Raw genomic sequence first — 12533 nt, forward strand, 5'->3', positions numbered from 1 at the left:
AGCTGTTTTTTAGGTACATACTTCGTGACAGAGCCCAAGCGTGTCTCCCACATTTTTATGGTTATTTCTACTTAACATTTTTATTAAACAAATTAAGCATACAACTTAGCTCAGAGCTTCCCCCATATTGGGAGCTGCCTAACATTAGACATGCCCAGATAGTGTGAAGCAATCCTGTGGGCTGATCTGGATTTTAAGTCTCTGCCCCTAGCCCCACGGCGATGAAGGGATTACATGCCAATGACATCAGCGAGGCAGAAGGAGAGAAAAGGAATCAGGAGATTGACTAATTCTCAAACTGGATAATTCAGCCATAAAACAACTGATGCTAACACATCTCCACCATAGTCTCTAAGGAGCTGTAGAAATCACGATTCGCAGCATTTTTTCAGAAGCACTTCTTCCAAACCTGCCGCAACAGCTGCTTGGGCTGTTCAGCAGGGAAACCCAGGCAGATGTTACGCACCTTCCTTCTTATCACCTCCTACAGGAATGTATGTGAATTAAAGGGGTGTTTATAGTAAGTCTACAAAAAGGAAACCCAGTCCCCAAGCCTCACAATACAGAGGGACAGAGGGAAAGAATAACTCGATTTTCTAACGTAAGAGATCCTCGGTATCTACCTCAGATCCTCAGGCAGGGAGGAATAAAGGCGAGGAGGATAGAACACCCAGGAAGAAAAGTACACTCAGCAAAAAAAGTGTATGCGGAGAACAACAGTCATACCCTAAATTCACAAACTTGACATCAACTGAAAGGAATCTCTCTTGCAGTGGTCTTGGCTCACTCTTGTTTTAGCAGTGCTCTGCACTCAAAATGGTAAGCTGTGTTGAGGGAGTCTTGCACTGGTCTCTGTGTGCAGCACACGTCCCCAGCGGCCATGCTTGATGGTCCCCAGTGATGAGGGAAACACAAGAGGGACAGGACAGCTGCTATTTATATGTACCCATGACCTCATCCTGTCACACTGAACCTGGAGTTTATTTTTAATGTACATATCCAATAGCACACGTATATCACTTATGAATAAGCACACACACACACACACACCACAAACATCGAAAGCTTAATTTTTTTTTTTTTTATTGTTAGGAATTTATAATAAAAAATTTTGACGAGAAGAAGATGGGATTGGGAGGGAGACAAACCATAAGTGACTCTTAATCTCACAAAACAAACTGAGGGTTGCCGGGGGGAGGGGGTTTGGGAGAAGGGGGTGGGATTATGGACATTGGGGAGGGTATGTGCTTTGGTGAGTGCTGTGAAGTGTGTAAACCTGGTGATTCACAGACCTGTACCCCTGGGGATAAAAATATATGTTTATAAAAAATAAAAATTATATTAAAAAAAAAATTTGGATACCACTGCTCTAAGGGTTTACAGATTCATCAGGGATCTGTTTACAAGGAAGGTTCAGAAACCCTTAAAGGAAAAGACTTTCACTGTGTCTGACAGTTGGCTAGAAACTGAATGGCAAATGCTTGAGACCTGGCCTGAGTCTCTTCTCCAGGACTCACACAGAGAGATCTCTCTGCAGATCCCTGCCTAGGAAAGACCTTTTTGTCTTGAGAAGATGAACAGCTGGAGAAGAACGTGGACTCCTGGGGTGACCCAGGAAATTGGAATGCTACCGAGAAAAGGATGCTAAAGCTAGGCAGGTTCTTTTCAAATTGCAAATGGCCAATTTCAACAATAGTTTTCCTCTGCCTTGTTTAGTGGTTACCTATTTGAACACTCTCAACCTGTGTATAGAATTGAAACACCGAGAATCATAAACCCATATTCCATGGCTCTGCAGGCTCTCCCTCACTGTAGATAGAAGGACAGACACGTTATGATCTACTACAGAGGCGAGCACTTGCTTAATTACCAGTTCACCAAAGAAGGCCTATATGTCTGTAGGCGTAGCATGCTGAAGTGACATCTAATTTTTAATTTTAATACTACTCACGATTAAAGCATTGTAGTCTGTTGCCATTAAGGTACTTCTGCAAAGGATGTAAAGGAATAGGGCATTTTATTATGAGCTTCCAGTCCAGGCTTAGGTCAGAGCTTCAGTTTTACTTTTTTTGGACAAAAATATTTAGGTAGAAATCTGCTACTCCCCTGGCCCCCCCAAACCACAAACAAGAAAAAAATTCAGATCAACTTCAGACATCCAAAATATTTTGGTTTAAGATAGTCTTTGAGTGAAATTTGAGTTTTGCTTTAAGATTTGAGCATTCTTAAGCCTGGATTCCCCCACCAAAGTGAAGCAGGCTGTGACTCTAGGGTTTAATGAAGGCATGACTCATAAAGATTTGGGCTTTGTGATATTTTTAAAACGCTCACACCTGGGAAAATCAACAGAAATTCAAAATTGCTTTTCTGTGCTATAAAATAACAAGGGATTTGAGCTTATCTATCCTGATCAGTACAAAATCAAATAAAACTAAAAATAGCTTGATTAGGAGACAGTTGGGGAAATCCTATGGGAGGGACTTTTTTTCTCATGGAAGTCTTTTGGGCGTGAATGATGGAACTGTCACTGTTTCATAACTCTGTCTTGGAAGAGCCAGGCCAGACCAGCTCTATCTAATTATTTAATTCACATCCTTTTGACTTTTTTTCAATGATCCTTGTTGCATATTTTGCACTGAGTTCAGTTTGAGTGCCAGTATGCCCTCAGGACTTCGGTGAAAAGGGAAAAACAGAAACTGAGTGGGCAGCTTTACCGGAGCTTGAATGTGGACGTGCCCTTTCCCAGCACTCCAGCGCTGAGTGAACCGTAAGTGAGTGACTCGGGAATAAACTGTGACAACAGGCAGACGTCACTTTGTCCCCGACTCATCCTATCCTCGATTCAAAATTCCATCCTCACGTCCAGCAGATTTTCTCGTGTTAAGATGCATTTAGAAATGGCACACGAGCACCTGCAATCTGGCTGTCCAGTTAGAGCCCCAGTGTATCAAACACTTGATTAATAAACTCTGAAGTGTTGAAATGATTCTCTGTCATTAATCATATTCTCTTCTACCTCTCTATTACCTGAAATCATTAGAGGAGAAGAAAGCCTGAAGTGCAATCAGCCGCTAGCATGTTAATGCAATGACTAGACTCTTAGCTCCAAACAGGCAAAAGAAATTAAGTAAGTGGGAAATTACCTGTGATGTGGTTTTCATTTTGGGAGGATTTGGTGCGGGGGCAGGAAGGGGGGCTACAGGGGGGAGGGTGGACAATCCTGCTTTAAAGCAGGGGATATCTTACGCAAACGCACCAGAATTTAGGACTAAAGACAGACACTGTTTCACCTACTAAAAAGTAAGAACCTGAATTGCTTGTAGTTTTGGGTAGAAGGACCCTCCTCCCCCCCCCAGCAGCAACTCAGAGCTTCACCCCAGTTTTTTTGTGGAGCTGTGGAGGAACAGGAATCTCTTCTGCCTCATGAGCTGCCTAGTTCATAGATACACATTCCATTCCTGCACCAGTCAGCGCTTACGAGGAATAGCCCAGATTCTTTGAGGCATGGGTTCCTGGTGTCTATATTTCATCGAGATCTGGTAGTCTAGGTGTTTAAAAATATTGCAACAAAATTTGGCTATATCCGGTGTAGAGCCGTACAATGTATATCGGCTGGTCAGTGTAGACTTTTGCCCTATTAGAAATGCAATGGATTGCTGTGCACTTAAAAATGAATGTCAGTCCACACAGTTGTAAAGGATAAAAGACTTTCACAAGGCAAAGGAAAAGAAACTTTTGAATCAGACAAGCTGAATCACTATGAGTGTTGAATTGTAATACTGAAAAAGATTTTAATATTCAGACTGGAGATGGCAAGAGATATTTACCTTGAATTAAATAACTCTTATGGGCACTTTGTTCCTTACAATTTAAATAGTCAGTCTTTCTAGTGTCAAGGATCCTGAAAGAGCAGCCCTACTCTAACTTTCAAGAAGCACTGTGTTGGCGAGGTTATTTCTTAAACGCTCTGTGTTAAATAGATCTCTCAGCTTGTGATGTGCTGGGGTGCTCTTCTGGGTCTATACGTTGAAGAATATGTTGAGATATGTTATTTCACCTAATTAGTTTAGATTATTGAATTGGCTCTGGAAATTACTGAGGTGAAGAATGGAAAAATGCTGTGTTGGATATGTACATATTCTATGCCCACACTTTGGCACAAATTCAGCAGTTCAATCAGGTAGTCTTCTCTCATTATTTGTAAAGTAAAGGGCTTAGGCCAGATGATCTCTGGATGTCCTCTGGTTCACACGCTCCAAGAGTCTTCAGTGAATGCAAGATGTAAGCTTCATGAGGGCAAGTACTTTGGCTTTCCTGTCTGCTAAAATTTTTCAAAGATCATTTATATCCGTTACGGTACTGGTTCTGCACCGCAATCCTATCAGGCAGAAATATCAGCCTGATATCTTTGTTTTATACGTGTGTAACATGACATTTGTAAATAGTGATATAAACATGCATTACTCTTTATTGTAAATTTCTATAGCCTATTGATTCCTGAAGAATTCTTTTTTTTTTTCTTTTTTTTATGTATGCCAGCCAGGTTTTTGTATTTGAAGCCAAACTACAATTAAGTCATGATTTGAAAAAAAGGACTTCTTCCAAATTTACTAGCTCTTTCATAATAAATTTATTATCATTAAATCTGATATGTGATGTACTAGGAAGCTATGTCTCACCCTTCTGTAAAATATGTTAGTTAAATAGAAACCTTTTTGAACTTTAGCACTAAATCAATCCTGATTTGTTGTTTTTCCTGATTTCAGTGGGGTAAATACTCCACGGACAAATTCAAGCCACCAGTAACTTGACATTATTGAACACAGAGTTGGAAAGAAATGCACAGTGTAATGGAGTATTTCCACTCTACAGATATAGTAGACATAAATAAACTCAACAGAATTTGTTATATAAGAAATGAGGAGTTTCAAATGTTTAGTACCTTTGCTTTTAATGTTATTTAATTTTAACCTTTTATAGTTAAATTTTTAATAATGACTCCGTGTACCAACCAGGTTTCAAAAATTCCAGAAAATTTCACAATTCACTTTTATAACTGAGACTTCCAGGGCATGAGCATTTTTTGCTTCCTGTCCATTCTATGCTTTCCAGGTCTTGCTGTTTTAGAGTTCAGGTAGGAAAAGTACTTTGTCTACCTGGAGGTAGTTACATTCAGCCTTAAGACGCTTCATGATGTTTTTGTTCTGTGGTAGTGTTTGTGCAACAGACAGTTGGTGTCAATTATCTGACTGAGGTTCTATTAGCCACAATAAAAAATAACTTTATTTGCTTCTTCTGTCCTGCTATCATTCTGACTTGATGTTCTCTGCTCACCATCTGGATAGTCTCCCTAGCCTCTTGGATAGCTTTCTCATTCCCCCACTCACTCTCTGGGCATCACTGACTTTCCTCTTCCTGCCCTTATGCCATCCCTCCTACTAGTCCTTCTGACTCATCCTTCAGAAACTTGTGCGTTATGCGTGTCAGTCTGATTTAGTAAATCTCTAATCCTAAAGCCACGTAAAGGCACAAACCAAGCCAACAAATACTGAAATGAAATATTGTTTTGATTGCATCTTGGTCTAGCATTTAATGAAATTAATAATGAAACTGATGTCAATGAAAGTCTGAGAGTAGAATGATATTTACCAGAGTGTCTGCATCTCCTTTCCCATGGCTGTAAGCCATCCTTATTTGACATGGTCTCTTCCTACAACTGAGGATTGTCCATCATGTAATACTGTTCCCAAAGCTCTATCTTCATTCCCATCCCCAGGCAGATAAGGCCAAAAAACAAAGAATGGTGAAGAGTATTCATGTCTGTTTCCATTGAGTAATTTATTATCTGGTAGGCAGGATTCTAGGATGCCATCCCAAATTTCCACCCCCTTGTATACACCTCCTGTGTAATCCCCTTTGAGAGTAAGAGAAATCTGTGAATATGATGGGGTAGCGCTCCTAGGATTAGCTGCTAATCAGGTCACTTGAATTAAAAAATAATTCTGGGTAGGACTGACCTTATCAGAGGACCATTTAAAAGAAGGTAAAGTATCCTAAAAATATGTTCCTGCTGGCCTAAAAGAAGGCAGTCACCATATGTTGAACTATTAGGGTCATGTGGTAAAGAACTATGGTGGCCTCTAGGAACTGAAAGCTAGCAAAAAACAAAAAAAACCCAAAAAACTAGGGATAATGGGGTACCTGGGGGACTTAGTCTGTTAAGTGTCTAAACCTTGATTTCAGCTCAGGTCATGATCTCAGGGTTCTGGGATCAAACCCTCCTCTGCACTCAGCATGGAGCAGGGAGTCTGCTTGAGGCTTCTCTTACCTGCCCCTCCTCCCTTTCTAAATAAATCTTTTTTTAAAAAAATAGAAGGAAAAATGGGGATATTGGTTATACTGCTCTAAGGAAATGAATTCTGCCCACAACCAGTGTTTGGGAGAGGACTGTGGACCTCAGAAGACAATCATAGTCATGGCTGAAACTTTGAATTCCATCTGTCTGAGACCCTGAGCAGAGGACCCAGCTAACCCAAATATGAACTCCCAACCCATAGAGACTATAAAATAACATATTTGTCTTGTTTTTAGCCTCTAAATTTGCTTATGCTGGAACAGAAACTAATACACTGAGGCTCTCATAGACCTTAACTCCACTATACATCTGACAGTCTGGGAAGCCCAAATGAGTCTGCTTCTTGCCCCTCTCTTTAAATGGACCCAGTATCCCTTTATGTCTTTCTAATTATATCATTCCAAGTCAATCATAAAATTAATTTTAACACAATCTGAAGATATTTTTATGGATGCATAATGCATTATAATCTTGTGTAATCACCTATAGTCATGAATTTTTAGTATAAAACTAACTTTTTGAGGAGAGAAAAAATATTACAATATCTATCATTCATCTGTGAATGGGCTATGCACGTTAAAGATAAGGATACTTACCTGCTACTGCTTCCTAATCTCCTTATGGCATCTCTAGACAACTCATTTGCTAGCTATTCAAATTTAGAACAAGTGTGCACTAAATGTCATAGCACCTCTTTAACTAAAGGACATTGGCACTGTGCCTGGAACTCTGCCCTCTCTCTCACATCACCTCTTACTCCCTCTCCTCTGTGCCTCCTTTTTTTTTTTTTTTTTTTTTTATTAATGCACAAGCATATCGTCTCTCATCTTGAAAATCCACAATACCCTCTTGACTCTGCCTCCTTCAGCTACGGCCCCTTTTCTCTGCTTCTCTTACACTGAAACTGCTCACAAGTGTTGTTTAAGCTCACTGTCTGCAATTTTGCCTCTTCAGTTCTCCCTTGGAACATACGCCAGTCTCTTTCAACCCCAGTACCCTATCCAATCTGCTCCTGTCACCTGGGCTTATCAGCAGGATTTGACCAACTTCCTGACTCAGCCCCTTCCCCGGACCTCTCCTTACTCGGGCTCTGGTAGACAACGCTTTCCCACTTTTCTCCTTCTGCCAGTGACTTATTGCTCAGTCTTACTTACCCATTTCTCTTCATTTCCCTGACTCCTAAAATTAAGTCTCCCATGCCTCAGACCTGAGTTGCTTCTCCTTTCTGTCTGCATTCGGTGATCTCATCTAATCTGTATACTCTGATGACTTTCAAATGTTGCTCTCTATGGGATCTCTCTTCTTGCAGACTTGCATATTGTATTACTTGTAGGGAGCTCTATTTTAATGTCCAATAGACATCTCAGACTTAACGTTCCTAGACCCACACTTTGGCTCTCTCCCCAAACCTGAATTTCCTGTGTTCTTTCCCATTTTGGCAAATAGCATCTCAGTCATTCCAGGTACACAAAGCCAAAAAATTGAGACACCAGTGGCTTCCTTTTTTCCTAACATCCACCTAGAATCTGTCAGCAAATCTATGATTGCTGTCTCCACACTCTATCCAGAATCTGATGTCTTATCAACACACCCAGCATTGTGATTCTGTTTCTGCAATTGTTTCTCATCTGAATTATCACAATGGTCTGCTCAGGGATATCCACCTTCTTCCTTCATCCTCCAAAGACTTAACTGCCAAACACAGTGGCCAGAAAAAAATCTTTTTAAACACATGATTTAGATGATTTCACTTGACAACCTGAGATTCTCCAATGGTTCTCCTTTCCATAGGAATAAAGGCCAAAATCATGAGAATGACCCATGACCTTGTAGCCCAATGTGATTCCCTTCTGCCCTGTCTCTCACCTCCTCAAATATTCTCCTTGGCTTATCTCTTTCAGGCCTCCTTTCTGTGTTCTGAACACTTCCATCTGCCTTACTGCTTCCTCTCTGTGGAATGTTCTTTCCTCACATATCTGTGTATCTTACTCCCGTTTCTCCTTCAGACCTTTCTTTGCTTCCTTCTCTCTGAGTCTTTAACCCTCTTATTTAAATTATCATCCCACTACACCTTGACAACTCTCTTCCCTCTTGTTTATTTTTATATATTTATCACAATCTGATACGTTAAGAATGTCACTTACTTATATACTCTCTACCCCTTACCCCCAATTAAAATATAGACTCCCTGAGAACAGTCATGGCTTATTTGGTTCTATTTCCCCAGCATCTAGAAAAATACTTGGCACATAGTAGGTGTTAGGTAAGTATTTGGACTTTCCTTAACAGCAACGAATTATAACATCTCATGATTTATTGCACTTTAGAAACACTAGATCCTAATGAATTGATAATCTATAAGTGATTTTTAAATTAACACTTAGCCTGTTAATTAACAAATGGAGGCCATGTTGAAAGTGATCCCTGAATTTCACCTTATCACTAATTTTATTTAAAAAATTAGATAAAGACATAATCCAGAAAGAATCAATCACACAGAACTGACAGGGTTATTATAATAGGGGTAGATTATCGATTTATTGTCTTTTTTTTCCCCTTCCAAACATGTAAATATAATTTTATTTGAAGGAAGCAAACTTTGCTCTCACAAGTGAAAACATGATTAGTCTAAAGAAGATCCTGTTTTTTGCCAGAGATGGCTCAGAAATGAGTACATCATCCTAAGCAAATAACTAAGAAGAACTTTGCTAGGGGCGTCTAAGAAAATCTTTAACTCTTAAGGGAGAGCCATGTAAGCTACTTTGCTATCTTCTCTGTAACCAAGGAAGTGGTATCTATAACCTTGCCTGGCCGGTTCTGTGTGACCATGAGGGTAGATCATCCATGACAAGATGTGGAGGTTCATTCTACAAGAAAGGATAAACCTGAAACCCCAATGGCATTGTTCAACCCCTGGTCCGTGACTTCTTTTTTTTTAATGTTATGTCACCATACAGTACATCATTAGTTTTTGATGTAGTGTTCTACAATTCACTGTTTGCATATAACACCCAGTGCCCCATGCAATCCGTGCCCTCCTTAATACCCAGCACGTGGCCAACCCATCCCCCCATCTCACTCCCCTTTAAAACCCTGTTTATTTCCCGGAGTCCATAGTCTCTCATCTTCATCCCCCCTCCGATTCTGCCCCCTCCTTCATGTTTCCCTTCCTTTGCCTAATGTCCTTCAGGCTATTCTTGTGTTCCTCAAGTGTCCATGGTTTTGAAGTCTATTATACTTTAATGATCTATGAACCCATAATTTTCTTTGTTCACATGAATTTCATACAAGTAGCTAGCTGTTACCTGGAGCTCAAGGCATTTTAATTGGGAGAGAGAAAATACGGGCTATCAGAGAAAATACCTCAAATTTCTTGACTTGTTTGTATCAGAGGACAAATTTTGCAGGAGTAAACATAACAGAACATACAACTTTTTATATACATGTTGCTAATCAGTTATTTAAATAAAGGAGTACCAGACTTAGCATTTCATGTTCAAATCATTTAGCAGGTTTTATCGACTACACACTCCTTGTGAACCGGCAAAGAGATGCCACTGGAATCAATCTAAGGCCAGATTATAGGACTATAACACCTATAAAAAAAATTGTGGGTCTGTGTAATTCATGAAAAGGCAAAATTGAAAAACAAGAACTAATTAAACAATTAAAAGTAACTTAAAGTAAGCCCAATCATTACATGCATAAAGGGGATTTATTTCATAAAGTGAACATTTCAAATCATCTTTCCCCCATTTTTCTCTCTCTCCAACCTTCTTATACTTTCCAACTGCTTAGAAGTCTCTCTTCTTCATCCCTTACCCTCACTCTCTCCTCGCTCTGCTGCCTTACAGTGCTCAATGCTGCTCTTCTCTTCTTTCATGCCCCTATATTGTTGTTATGATTATTTTCAGTTTATGAGTAAGTTGCAATATTTTCAATGCAAATAGCTCAGCATTGTAGCTGTTTAGGTTTTTCTCCCCCCCCCCCCCATCTCCTATTAACTAGTTTTATTTATATGGTAAATTCTTTACCGGTAAGCATCAGGGATATGTGGAACAAAGTTTTCAGTCGTGGGTGGGAGAACAAATGTGACTATTCAGTTATGTTTAGGCTTCAGAAGCATTTCAAATATATTTCTTGACACGTTCCCTGGGATGGGAAACTTGAGAAAAGCATTAGTAAAACAAGGCAAAACAGACAATAAAGCAAAGATAGGTTTTTCAAGTTTGAATATTGATAATAAGTTCCTTCCACCCCCATCTCAAAGCACAGCAGAGAATGCAAGGAGATTGGTCAGTTTGGTAAAGAATTAAGATTTTGCAATCAACCTTTTTAACTGAGCTAAAAAATAAATTTTATTTTCTGTATGTTGTAGCAGCAGCATGTGTATGCATACACACACACACACACACACACACAATTACCGTGTAAAACTTGCCTTAGCACTCTCAATTATGTTACTTGTTATCTTTGTGTCCATTTTCCACATGAAACAGAAAAAAATCCTAATTCTTCCTGCCTTGACACATCTTTTCACAGGAAAGAATCTGACAGTTACCCAGACACCAAAACATAGTTGAAGTTTCAAAGTTTGAACTCCTAAAATCTAATCCTTACAGATTAGAACTCCTAAAATCTAATCTGTTACAGATAAGAAGATAGTGAGACTCAGTAAGAAAAAGTTTACACAGCTATTTACTGGTCTAGCCAGAAAAGGAATACATGTTCCTCACTCACTGAGTAGAGTTCCCTTTCAACTACCAAACTTTTTTTTTTAGGTATATAGATTTTTTTTTTAAAGAATTTATTTATTTATTCGACAGACAGAGCTCACAGGCAGAGAGGCAGGCAGAGAGAGAGGAGAAAGCAGACTCCCCAAGGGGCAAGTGAGCCCGATGTGGGGCTCGATCCCAGGACCCTGGGATCTTGACCTGAGCTGAAGGCAGAGGCTTTAACCCATTGAGCCACCCAGGTGCCCCCCAACTACCAAACTTTTAAGGTGTTCTGTTGTCATAGGAATTTAAAAATAAAACTGGGAGTACCTGGCTAGATCAGTCAGTGGTGCATGTGACTCTTGATCTCTGGGTCGTGATTTGAGCCTCACCTTGGGCGTGGAGTTTACTTAATACATTAAAAAAGAAAAGAAAAGAAAAGAAAAGAAAAGAAACTGAAGGCATCCCCAGTGTTCATAGCAGCAATGGCCACAGTTGCCAAACTGGATAGAACCAAGATGCCCTTCAACAGACTAATGGATAAGGAAGATGTGGTCCATATATACTATGGAGTATTATGCCTCCATCAGGAAGGATGAATACCCAACTTTTGTATCAATATGGATGGGACTGGAAGAGATTACGCTGAGTGAAATAAGTCAAGCAGAGAGAGTCAATTATCATATGATTTTTGCTTACTTGTGGAGCATAAGGAATAACATGGAGGACATGGGGAGATGGTGAGGAGAAGGAAGTTGGGGGAAATTGGAAGGGGAGATGAACCATGAGAGACTTTGGACTCTGAGTAACAAACTGAGGGTTTTGGAGGGGCGGGGGCTGGGAGGTTGGGTGAGCCTGGTGGTGGATATTAAGGAGGGAACATATTGCATGGAGCACTGAGTGTGGTGCATAAACAATGAATTCTGGGACACTGAAAAGAAATTTAAAAAAATAAAAATTAAAAAAAAGAAGGAATCCGCTTTCAACAATATAATTTAAGTCTTCAGAAAGTAAGGGCGACACTTTAGAAGGGAGGAGTTTGGGCATGGAACGAATTGAATTTCTCCTCTTGATCCTGACCTCATCACAATATGCTAGGTTCTTACTCTTTCTGTAAGATATTTCTACAAATCGAAATGACCCCCAAACAGGTATTTCTACCAATTTTCTGTGTTGTTTTGGTTTGTACATGATGATAGATTGGTTTGGAGCAGTAAGGGAGCTCCCCGTAGTGAAACTAAAGCATCTGCAGTTAAGAAACAGTGGAAAAAAGGACAGAATTGGCAACTCTCTTGATCCATTCTACAAAAAGTCAAATTATGATACTCAGGGGATTGAGATTAAGTGGTTCATGTTTGTTCTTTCTCCAGATAAAGAGGTAAATCCAGATGCAAGGGAAAACATCAGCAGGAGCAGGCTTATTTCCAGGACATCCTGTTCAGGTTGATTTAGAAGCTGAGGCT

This window comes from Mustela nigripes, chromosome 18, assembly GCF_022355385.1.
Source record: "Mustela nigripes isolate SB6536 chromosome 18, MUSNIG.SB6536, whole genome shotgun sequence".
Taxonomy (NCBI): domain Eukaryota; kingdom Metazoa; phylum Chordata; class Mammalia; order Carnivora; family Mustelidae; genus Mustela; species Mustela nigripes.